Below are 12,131 nucleotides of genomic sequence, written 5' to 3'. Positions count from 1 at the left end.
GGAAACCCAATCAGGATCGACCTGGTTTTACGCCAAAGTAATAACCTTCACGTATAGACGAAAACACACACACATATATACACACGCTGGCTACACACACCGCCTGTGGTCCCACACGAGGGACAATTACAACAAACATCGCCCTTCTAGAGAAACTCAGAACTTGTGATTTGGGCAGAGCAGAGGGTCGGACACTGTAATTTCAGTCATTATGCTCATCTGCGGTGGAAATCCCGGAGTGTGGGCCTGCGTTCAGACTTATACCAAACTGAAAAACCTCCCAATCGCTAGAATAATGTAGGATAAAGTCATTTCAGATGAGGAATTACATCCGGATAAATCATTTTCAATCCCAGTTGCACAAGCAAAACATGCCGCCAGTGTGTATTACTGGGATTTATTATAATTGCAGAGCGCGTTTTTGTAAACATTTTTGCAAAACGCATTATAATTCCATAAAATCAACAAAAGCTAATCAACCAGGATGATTTCAACTTCATGATTAAGTCTTCATGTCAATGTATCTACGCCTTCATTCTTCCCACATCCCCCCAGTCTGAGGTTGATGCGAGGAAAGCAGCGACGCATTTGGAACAGCATCATCACATATTTCAGCGCAGCAATAAACACAAGATGCAATCTAACTTCTGAGACTTTAGTTGGGTCTTTTAAGAGTCACACTGCTGTTTCTGGTTTTAGCACTTGAGTACAATTGGGAGGAACTTGTACTTTACTTTCCAATTTATACCTCTACTCCTCTACATTTATGTGACAGCTGTTACTATATGACGTTTGGGTTTTACCTAAAATGTTGAGATTTTACCGAAAAAAAACACATATGTTAAGACTATAAAATACGTTGTTAAAGATTAAAGCAGCGTCCCCAACATTTCTATGACACTTAAAAAAGTTGGGCCCCCTTGTCATGTTTCAGATGTCTTTGAGGTGCTATCAGTTCCACTAAAGATGCCAAATTATCCAATATTTCACCAAAAAGCAGAGATCAGATATCAATCAGAGAAAAGTACAAAAATGAACTTATTTTTGTTACAGACTTTAGTTTTCTTTTCTTTTTTTTTTTTACCCCATTTATTATTTCACAACCCCTCAGATATATCCTGTGATGTTTTAGAGGGGCCCGACCCCGAGGCCAGAAACACTGGACTGAAGAACTAATCTACCTAACTATATAAAGTATGAAAAAGAAGCTCTACTCTGTGCTAAAGTACAATGCACCAGTATTAACAATCTAATAATATCACATATAATAATATAACACTCACAGAGGCCATTTCTCTTTTATTTGTGTACTTTTTATATGTGAAGTTCCTTTTTTCCTGATAATCCTTCTGTACTTGAGTAAGGTTTTGAATGCAGGGCTTTTACTTGTAATGGAGTATTTTACTGTGTTGTACTGGTACTTTTACTCAAGTAAAAGATCTGAATACGTCTTCCATCACTGCTGATGCTCCTGAAGGATTTCATTGTGTCAGTTAAAAGGTTATCCGGACGTTTTCATATTGGCCCCTGAGGCCTGCAGGTCCCTCTTTACTCACTAATCTTGAGTTTGACAAGACTCTTTGAAGGCTCTGCTGTCACTCACAGTAAAGTACACTGCACAAGGGTTACAGACACACACATACACACACACACACACATGAACACACACACACACACAGTGTGTGTAATCTATCTAAAATGTAAATGTTTCCATTTTTAAGCAGTTGCATCAATAAAGTTCACTGAATCAAATGTGAAGTATGAATGAGTCAATGAACGTCAAATAATAATATCACTCATCAACATTAAATTGTGTAGCTTTGACAGCAGAAGTTTTGTCTCGCCAACTGGAAAAAATAACAATTTGAACATATTGCAGACAAAGAGAGAAAGACAGAGCAGACAGACAGAAAGGAGGAGGAGAGCAACACACACCAGACTGAGAGATGTTTTGGCATGTTTCTACCTCGTTTCTCCTCTCCTGCCTCTAGGATCCGGCTTATTATACCAACAGGCTGATGTGTGGAGAGTTATTACACATCCCAGCCTGCGCTCTTGCTTTCATCTGCGGCCAACATTCCTCCCCTCCCTGATTTCACCTCTGTGAGCGCCGGGCACACCCTCCTCGCCGTGTCAATGCTGTTATTTAGTGGCACAATCTTGCTAAGTCGTCAGATTTTCTTTCTTTCTTGTTTTTTTCCCAACACACACTGGTAAAGGTGAAGCGGTCAGTTGGCAGGGTTGAAGAGAGGTGCAACATGGGAGCAAATTATTGCTCTCTTAAAACTCAATTGTGCAAGTCTGAAAATTGAAGGTTCTCTTTGACACTCAGGCTCAACAGTTCCAAGTATCCAACGGTCTCCAAATTGACTTCAATCTTCTCAGGAGAGGTACTGGGACTGGAATGTGATCTGCTAAACATAGTTATTCTTCTTAAATAATTTTAATTTCCAGTTTTCATAGAATATTTATTATATTTAACACAAAAACAGTCAGTTTTATTCTGGCTGCACTGATTGTGCGCACTGAAGTTATTCTGGCTGCCACATGAAGATTGATGAATAGACAATCAATGTACTATCGATAACACAGATTTACTCACTAACTAACAGTTTTATGACTGCGTTCAAACAGTTTGTTAGCCTGCAGGGAGGCAATTTGTCATCCTGTGTAAAAAGGGAGATGAGCTACTGTCCGTCATACACAGTAGCTTGTGGGAACACGTGCAGGTCAGTTTACACCTTCAGGGAAAAAGAAATTGAGGAGAGGTATGAGATGGATGGAGGAGGAGGAGAAAAAGATATGGAGAAGGAATAAAATCCACCCATTTGGTTTTTTGCTGGATTTATTTAAGATAAAATTTGTAATCTGATCACTAGCAGTTCAGAATGACTATATTAACAACTTTCCTCTTTTGTTAACCTATAACTAAGATCTGCTTTAAAAGACAAAGCTGGCAAAATTTAATATTTCAATTATTGCCAACAAGCAGACTAAAACCAACAATAAATGAATCCTATTAACATGATTATCTTATTCCTCTGAACTCCATTATTGTCTAAAAACTATTAGAAGCACATCAATGAGCCACACGTTGCACTGCGTGACATGTTCCTTCATTACCATCATGTATTATTCTGCCTTGTTTCCGCCTGTTTGCTGAAAACTACAATGTCTAGCTGTTTCGGGAAATTACTGAGCTATTTTTAACAATGAAGCCATATTTCTGATGCGTTTTTAAAAGTTTATGTCTTCATTGAGAACAAATGGGCTTCAGTCTGAGTGCCACAGACAGGAAAGGGAAGTTAGAACATACTGAGAGTTTGTTCTTTTCATGGATTTGTTGACAGTAAGAAAAATATTGAATGATGTCTTTAAGGCCCAGTCTCTCTTCCTTTTCACTCATCCAGTATTAGATTACATTAAACCTCACAATGTTCAGTATTTGATTTATAATAAGATTACTGAAAAATTTAAAAATCTCTCCCAGTTATACCATTATGGTACAGTTATTTACAGGATTTGAATGAGGAACGTAATTGGGATAATATATGGTAGATTCTTAATGCTGCATTCATTTATTTTTGGATACTTTGGCAGTTTAAAAGCTGTAACACACAACATGGACATATTATTACCTTACAAAATGAATATGTTAGCAAACAGTGGCCTATTTGTACATTCAGCAGCCCCCAGAAATTGAAAATTTAAAAATTTGAAATTTTGTTTCTGGCCACCTGGCAAACGTAAGCCAATATTCACTCTTTTTTTTCAGCTCTATTTTGGTCTCCACCAACTCCTGAGGAAAATATGGGTCTCTTTAGCTGATAAACGCTCCTCTATGTTCATCAGCGAGTTGCTAACTTTGCCTGTCTGCTGTTTGGTGCTGAGCAGGTAGTGTACAGTGGGTTAATCAGAGCTTTTTCTCTGAAAACAGCTGCCTGCTGTATCTGGAAACAAGGTTTATGAGAGCCATGAGACTGAACCAAAGCAGTTAAGTCACGTTTGACCAACCAAAACCAAAAACAATAAGCTAAAAGTCACTAAAATGCTCTGAGGATCTGAAGGAAACTGCAGAATCAGATGATAATTGTATGTGGGTAGTTCACTATAAGTGACACCTTTCACATTACACATATACTATGACCCATTATTAATATGAAAATATTAATAAGAGGAGTTTAACACAACTTCTAAAAACCTAGCCCTTCAATTCATGATGTAGTGTATACACTACACCTTGTAAGAGGCTCTCGATAAAACAACAACCTAATTATATCTGTCAACTACAGTACGTAATTGTAAATAATACTAAATAAAGTAAATCTTGACTTTATGATAGTAGCCTAATTCTGAATGGTGTTCAGTCCTCTACAGCTGAGGCCTTACCATGCCTCTGTATGGACAGGATGCATTTGAAGAGAACTGAAAAGCAAATATTGTTGTCAAGATCTCTGTATGCTTGTATTGCCTGTTTCTTCTGTGTTTGTATGTGTCTCTCTCTGTTAATATTCTTTTTTTATTACACAATAAAAGAATCAGCACCCAAAGCAAACTTAAAATGATCTTCTCCTTCATTCTATAACTTCTCTCCTTCTTTTTCTTCATCCCCTCCCTTTCTCATACTCCACTAAGACTTTTAAAATATTCTTTATACTCACATGCAGCAGCACTCTCCCCAACATGTGTATCAACTGTATTAAAGGGTTTATTTCCCTGCTGAACTCTATGAAAAACTGCATTAAATCTACTTTGATTCAATGGTTTTATATTTGTAAAATGGTAAAACATGAAACATTCCAATGGATAAATACTTTTTTATAAGGAATGTACTGGAAATGAATTCAGGGAGGTTCAGATCTTATAGAACAGGAAAGAGGACGCAATGCCATCCTGAAATTATTATTATTATTATTATTATTTTGTTTCAGCTGGTTGATGTCTGAGTTCTGATTACATCAAGATAAAGGTTCAAGTTAACTCTCCTTGTCATTTAACGGAAAAAAATATTTTTATTCACAGCCAAGGTAGCATTTCTATTTGTTATGATAACATTTTACTCACAAAGGTAATTGCTGAATGTGACAGCAAAGCTACACATGAACCCAACGAGACCAGAAACACAACAGGTCACATGATCAACATGATCATACAGGTTAGAACATACAGTTTGAACACATTATCTAACTCTCTTATTTCTAGGTGACAGTAAAAGTGATCACTCTCAAAATGTCGGTTATAATTACTGCATTGAAAACAGATCAAGTTTTAGGTCAGACCGATCAAGTAAAACTCTTATCTATGCCTTCGTTTTCTCTCCCAGCAGTGCTAATTTCATTAAAGAAGATATTCACTGTCATCCTTTTTTCACCATACAAATTAAAACCAAATATATATAAAAAGTAACCTTTTAAAAGAAGAACTATGATGAAATGCACTACTTTTTCATCCAGGAATAAAAACTCCATGATAATGTGAAAGATGTTAGAACAGACAAATTAATGAATTACCGTAGCCTGTACAGTACAGAAGTTGATTTAGTCGATTCACTAATGTCAGCTAAACGCTTATTGGAAGAAAAAAAGTTTAATAGATTTTATAGATATAAGATTTACAGACAATAAATCAGCAACAAAAAAGCTCAGACAAACTACGAAAACAAAGGTAACAAAAATGAAAGGTAACAAATCCGCCTTCCAGCACTCAACAGCTCACTAATTAACACGTTAATCACGTTTAATCCATACAAAACCTGACTGTAAACTGTAAAAATGACAAATTGCAGTTTTATGGGGGGTGATGTGCAGGATTTTTTCTTGACCGGGAGCAGTCACTTCTTGGAGCTGGTTGCCTGGCAACCTCATGGCGATGACAAGACTCAAGTCACTCAACGGACAAATGCGTTGTTTGCTGAAACAAACTACATAACGTGAGCTTTAGAGGAGCAGGTATGGACTTTGTTACCTTCGGACAAAGCCAGGCTAGCTGATTACCCCACTTTCTGGCCTTTGTGCTAAGCTTAGCTAACCAGTTGCTGGCAATATAGCTTCCTATTTACTCTAAAGGCTGAGATTTGTATTAGACCATGTACAAATTAAGCCCGTAAAATAAAAACAAATGCATCTTTTTCTCAGTTTCTACCCTGGCGTTCACACTACAACTGTGTTTTCTCGCTCAAACACAGTGTCCAGAGTGAATGAAAGGAGCTTTTGCAACATGAAGATGTAAGCTGCACAGTGATGGTAGGAGGCTCTGTGGCAGTAAAGTTAATAAGGACTTCTGTCGCCTCTTACTTTCTCTGTGGTTTCGCTTCTCATTTTATCCTCTTAAAATCCACCGGGTCGCCGGCGACCCGCTTAAGTCAGCTGTAAGGGGTAGCATCATGCAGTAATGAGTAAAAGCAATTGGCGAAATTTGGCCAATTGGAGATGATTGGAGAGGTTCAGGGACACCAGTGACACCACAAACTAAAAACTCCCGAGCTCCCATAAGGTTAGGCCAAGAGGTCTGGAATTTTATACAGGTTGACAAGATGTAGAAGGTATATGGTGTTCTGCATAGTTCTGTCATAAAACATGTCTTAATTATTGTTGTTCAAATATGACTCGTGATAGACGAGGACCAAAAACACTTTTTTGAGACTTATTTGAACTGATGTAGTTTTGTTTGTGTTTTAGCCACATGCTAAACAAGCACATTTCCAGAAACTAGAAGATGTCACTTGTCAAATGAAGCCTAATACATGCATAGTGGCCTTACAGTTCTTCTGTTATAAGCTTTTTTATTTGGGTATGCCAAATAGGCAAAAATTCTATAAAAAAGGGTGGATGTTAAAGGGTTAAACACAGTACACGTATTGTCATTAACCTGGATTAATGTTGTTAGACGACATCCTGATCATACATTAATGATTGGGTTAGCCTGAAGGGAAGAAGAAGAGATTTAGACATTTTTCTCTTGCTCAGGTTTCACGGTGGGCTGAGGTCTCTACGAAAATGATCTGGAAACACTAACATGGACATGTCATTTTCACATGAAAACAGTGTTTTAAAAATTAGATGACTTAGTGTAGACAATCTCAATTGTCAAAAGCCTCAATCTTCTCATCTAACTCTCAGCGAGAAAACAAATGTCAAGCTCCTCCTTTAAGCAGCTGAAAAGCAAAATATCTTATTGGCTGCTAGAGCTGCTAGACTCCATTGCGAACCAGTTGCGTCAAAAGGAAACATAATTAAAGAGGAAGAAGTGTACATTTTGTCTCTGACTTGCTTCTTGAGTAAAATGTATACACACAAACTTTTCGCATTTTCGCAAATGAATTTCAGCTCCAACCTGACGCGCACTCATTCAAGTTTGGTAAAAGTGGAGGTCTGCCTCCAACTGTCCTGTTGGCATACATTCTAGGGATGTCGCTGCATCCCCAGGTCTCAACTATCAAGTTATCATAACTGAATAACTGATAATAAAATAAGCTAAAGGTTATAAAACAAAATTGACTTTTAAAGTTTAACAGAAATGAATGTGTCAACATTGCTTTGTTTTCACTGATTGAATATGCCTAGGATGCTCCAGTGACACAGAGGAGACAGAACAGATGCATTTCTACTTAGTAGATAGTTTATATCATCATTAGAAAATCATGGTGCAGTTTCTGGTTTTCTGTAAATGTAAGTGATGAACTCTGTTTATTACTATGAGAAAGAGAAACAGGCCGCACCCTTTAGAATTACCCAAGAGCAAAAAGTTCTCAGGAACCTGTCCCAGTGACAGTAACACACATCCAAGGCCGCATTAAAGGCCCCAGGGCAACAACTTCTTCAGAACTTCCCCCATTAATTGAAAAAAAACATCACACATTACTGGAAAGATATGATGATGTCCCCTCGCCTGCATTCCCAAAACATGCAATGTGCTCTCTCAAGAAGGGGTCGAACTGACTGATCAATTCTAAGCACTCCAAATAACTGCCATTATTGAGTGAGCCAAATGTGTGTGTGTCCACCCTAAAGGCAAGCACACACTCAGATAGAAATTTGACAGCGGCTATGACCTTTTTTAAGCACCTCGATCCAATACTGGCACTCAGTTGCTACATAATTGTTAAAATTACAACTGGCAAACTTGGAAGCATTCTTACTGTTACCAAACACCAGCAGACAAAGCAAAACACACATCCTTTGACAGTGGGTAAGTAGCCAATCACAGGGTACAGATTCACCGTTAACAAGTTATTGAGTAAATAAACTTTTTGAAAGGCTTCTATTTTGATGCTTGTATTGCATGGATGTATAAAGATAAGTGGATACAGCATCAGAGACGGCGCCCCATTCATTCTTATGAAAGTTGCTCAGTGGTGCAGTGGTGGCAGTGAAGCCAAAAAAGTCCTACTTCTTCTGCTTTGCTTCCATATCTGTGGGGCCCATAGAGCAAGTTGTATTGTTGTTCAGATCCTGAAAAGTCAGCCTCCCGATTCTGGCACTGGATCAGTCCTTTCCTAACCCAACAGTCAACTGCATCCCCTTTGATTTCCCCCCAGTGTCCCAGGTCTGTGCTAGTGTATGCAGGCACCGTGGCAGCTGGTTCTGGGGCTGGCAGTTATAGATAACATTCGTTAGCCTAGCACAAGCTAATTTTAACTAGCTTAGATAACATCAAAGCTCAAACTCATAACTATCTGGAATTGCGCATGATAATTGGTTCGGGCTTACCTTGACTCCTGACTGTTATTTGTTTGCTAAATATGCTAAATTTATCAAGCTAGTTAGTTAGTCAGTTAGCTAAAACCTAAGACCTAGCCTGCTAGATACCTAACCTGTGGAAGCAGGTTGCGATTCCGTTGGTCTTCCGTCTTCACCGTTGTTTTACTTGCCAGCTCTGCTACTAGAACCACTGCTGTAGGGTTTTCGGTCATCTCAACTTCGGGGCTTACAGCTTTGAAATATCCAGTCAGCTTGGGGTTTTACTTAATGTCTGTGACTCCCACTGCCCTTTCTCTTTTTGATTTTAGCATTCTTGGGTTCCACTTTCACATTTCTTTTGAGACATTTTTGCAAAGTGGCTTTTGAAGTAAATTTTCACTTGAGCCAGGAAACTGACATGCGTATAAACCATAGACTGTAAAAAATATGGACGTAGTCACCGTGACATCACTCATTGCCGTTTTGAAGCCTCGAGTTTAGTGATTTGACCATCGCCATCTGGGATTTGACCGTCGCCATGGTTGATTTTTGGAGCCAGAAGTGACCATATTTGAACGAGAGGGTGGAGCTGACCATAGCATTATCTGCTAGCTTGGTTAGAAGGGTGCATTTATAATCTATGGTTAACAGTGATAATGCTAATGCTAATTTCCGGTAGCGCAAAAGAGGCCTAAAACCATTAAAACAAAATGTACTCACCGAAAAAACTGAACATCTGACTCCTTAGAGGATCTTTTATCACAACCAAATGCTGGACAAGACTTTTTTAGGTAACCAAAATGTTACAATTAACTTTCATGAAGTGAAAACACTGTGAAATAGCAGCAGCTACACTTACACTCTGTGAATCTGTGTCATGCCATGGTTACGTAACGTAATCAACCATAAACTCATTAGGAAAGTGTTTACTTGGATCATAAATCAAGTGAGAAGTAAGGTAATTTTCTCATAGACTTCCATACAATCAGACTTCTTTTTGCAACCAGTGGAGTCACCCCCTGCTGACACTTCGGCATTGGCTTCACTCTTCAAACCGGGAGCTACCCGCTTGGTATAAACATTTGAAGAACAGCAACTCATTCATTGGACAGTAAAGACTGGAACATCACACATTTACCATTCACAGTGGCTTTTATTTATTTTTTCAAGATATTAACACTCCCTGCCCCTCCAAGGCCTCCAAAACACACAGCAGTCGGGAGTACTACACAAAGTCAAGCATGATTTTTTTTTCTCCCTGTGAATTTTATTTTATTTTTTTTCCCCGACCCTCATAGGCCCTTTCATGGTGTCGAACCCGAGACCCGTGCATTAAAATGGTGTTGCACACATCACAGACAAACATATTAACATAAGTACACACAAGCACACATGAAGGAAGTGTGTGCCCGTGTGTACCTCTGTACCTCAGAGAGGTGAGGTGAGACAAGGGGTAAGGTAGACGTTGCCTGTGCGCCTTCTCTGCTAAGACTGTAATTATGGCGTGCCATTATGGAGTACAGAACAAAGGCGAGCCCTGCAGCCCTGCAGCAGCCGGAGAGCAGGGGATGTACTGCTGCCTCTATTCACACCACAGTTAATAACAATACTCCTCAACGCGCTGCAGACAGCGCGGCGTCAACCCTCCCACGTGTGTCTCCTTGCGTGTGTGTGTGAGAAGGAGGGGAGGGAGGGTGGAGGGTGTGTGTGAGACAGAGAGAAAGACCGACCATGACAGGTTTGCATGTTTGTACGTTTCATTGTATGTATGCGAGAGAGTTGGAGGATAAGTCAAGGTTTCAAGAACACTTCCATTTATCCGCCACTGTGATGCTGCAGGAATGGTTTACCAAGCTCAGTTCATCCGTATAATAGGCCAATCGTCCTCTTAGAATCACGGAAAAAGAAACTTGAGGCCAATAGTTTTGTCATCGACAATCAGCCACTGAGTGTAAATTTATTTTAATGACTGACACAAAACCGAACAGTCAGATCAACACGCCCCACAGTATGATCTAACAGCAGGACACATACAACACAGGGTGAGGCATATGGAACATGACAGAGACAAATTGTTTAATATGTGTGTATCACCTGATTGAATTCTGTGTATTTCAATGAAAGGCTGACACTTCTATGTTTAGGTGGGCCGGGACGGCACTACAATGAGTGTTCTTGTTGAGTACAAGGTGGAAAAAAGTTAAAATTAGTTCAGCCTTTGATGATACAGTGTAGACGACCTATCAAACTACAACAGACAGCCATGTTCTTCACAGCAGAGTTTGATGTGTGATAGTAGGAAAAACACAGGTGTTATTAATAACATTAACGGTGGTGTCCCCATAAACCATGATAGTGTGACAGCGAGCCAGCATGTACAAAATCAGCATCCTGACACTGAAGCAACCATGTGACATGTCAAAATGTCTTCTGTGAAAAATGCCTTTGGCTTTGACTTATAATTTAGTATTTTTACATCTTTCTATTGGGACTTTTACTTGAGTGAATACTTCTCCCTCCACTGGTCTTTAAAGTCAACTGAGAGGATTGTGTATCAGTTTTTATTTAATCTGGCGCGTAAAAGTTGTTCTGGGCAGGTTGCGATAATTTGGGCTACTTTCTGTACAATTTAGGCAGTTTCCAAGGATGAAAAGTTATGCTATATTCCAATAAATCAGCCCCTCCTCTCTTCCAAATGGAGTGAGATTGACACTGCACTGAGTTCAGCAGGTTCATGCCACATTAATGTCATATCAGAGGTAACATAATTATGAGTTTCAAACTTGTAAATAGCGTTCATGTTAACAACCAAGTCACAATTACAACGGAGAAAATCAGATTTTCTGAAAGCTCCGTATATTCAACTCGGCACTGAAAACCAAATAAATATGGATGCCTCACATCAGCCAATGACCAAAGTTCAGTGTAATTAAACCCAAATTTATTGATATGGTATTATATTGTCAATGCACAGAGTTTTAATCTTTGTTAACATGGGAATCTTTCCCATTTGTACTATCATCAGCTTGACATGCAATGACTGAAAACTGATAACTGTCAAACCCAAATGTAATTTCATTTTATTAAAAGCTGATTATAATCAAATAATTATTCCAATTATTATTGTCAGGATTCTGTGATAAAACACTTGAAACATCAGCTCATATGAGTACAAACTTTTACCATTAATCTAACTTCACCTAAATCTATGGAAAAATAAAACAGATATTTTTATACTCATTTTATGTATCTATATTTTATATTTACCTGTACAGAGCGGTTATATTGCAAGTATATGTACTGTATATATATAAATTGTTGTGCAACCAATTGGAAAGTAGTTTCAGTAAATGCAGGAACTAAATTCTCAGAGAAGGCAATATCGGGATACTGCAGTTCTTCTAAATTCTCTTGCACTGACTCATTAAAATTGTCTGACCATTGCATGAACTT

Source organism: Thunnus maccoyii, chromosome 18, assembly GCF_910596095.1.
Source record: "Thunnus maccoyii chromosome 18, fThuMac1.1, whole genome shotgun sequence".
NCBI classification, from domain to species: Eukaryota; Metazoa; Chordata; class Actinopteri; order Scombriformes; family Scombridae; genus Thunnus; species Thunnus maccoyii.
Note: the sequence above shows the minus strand (reverse complement) of the source record.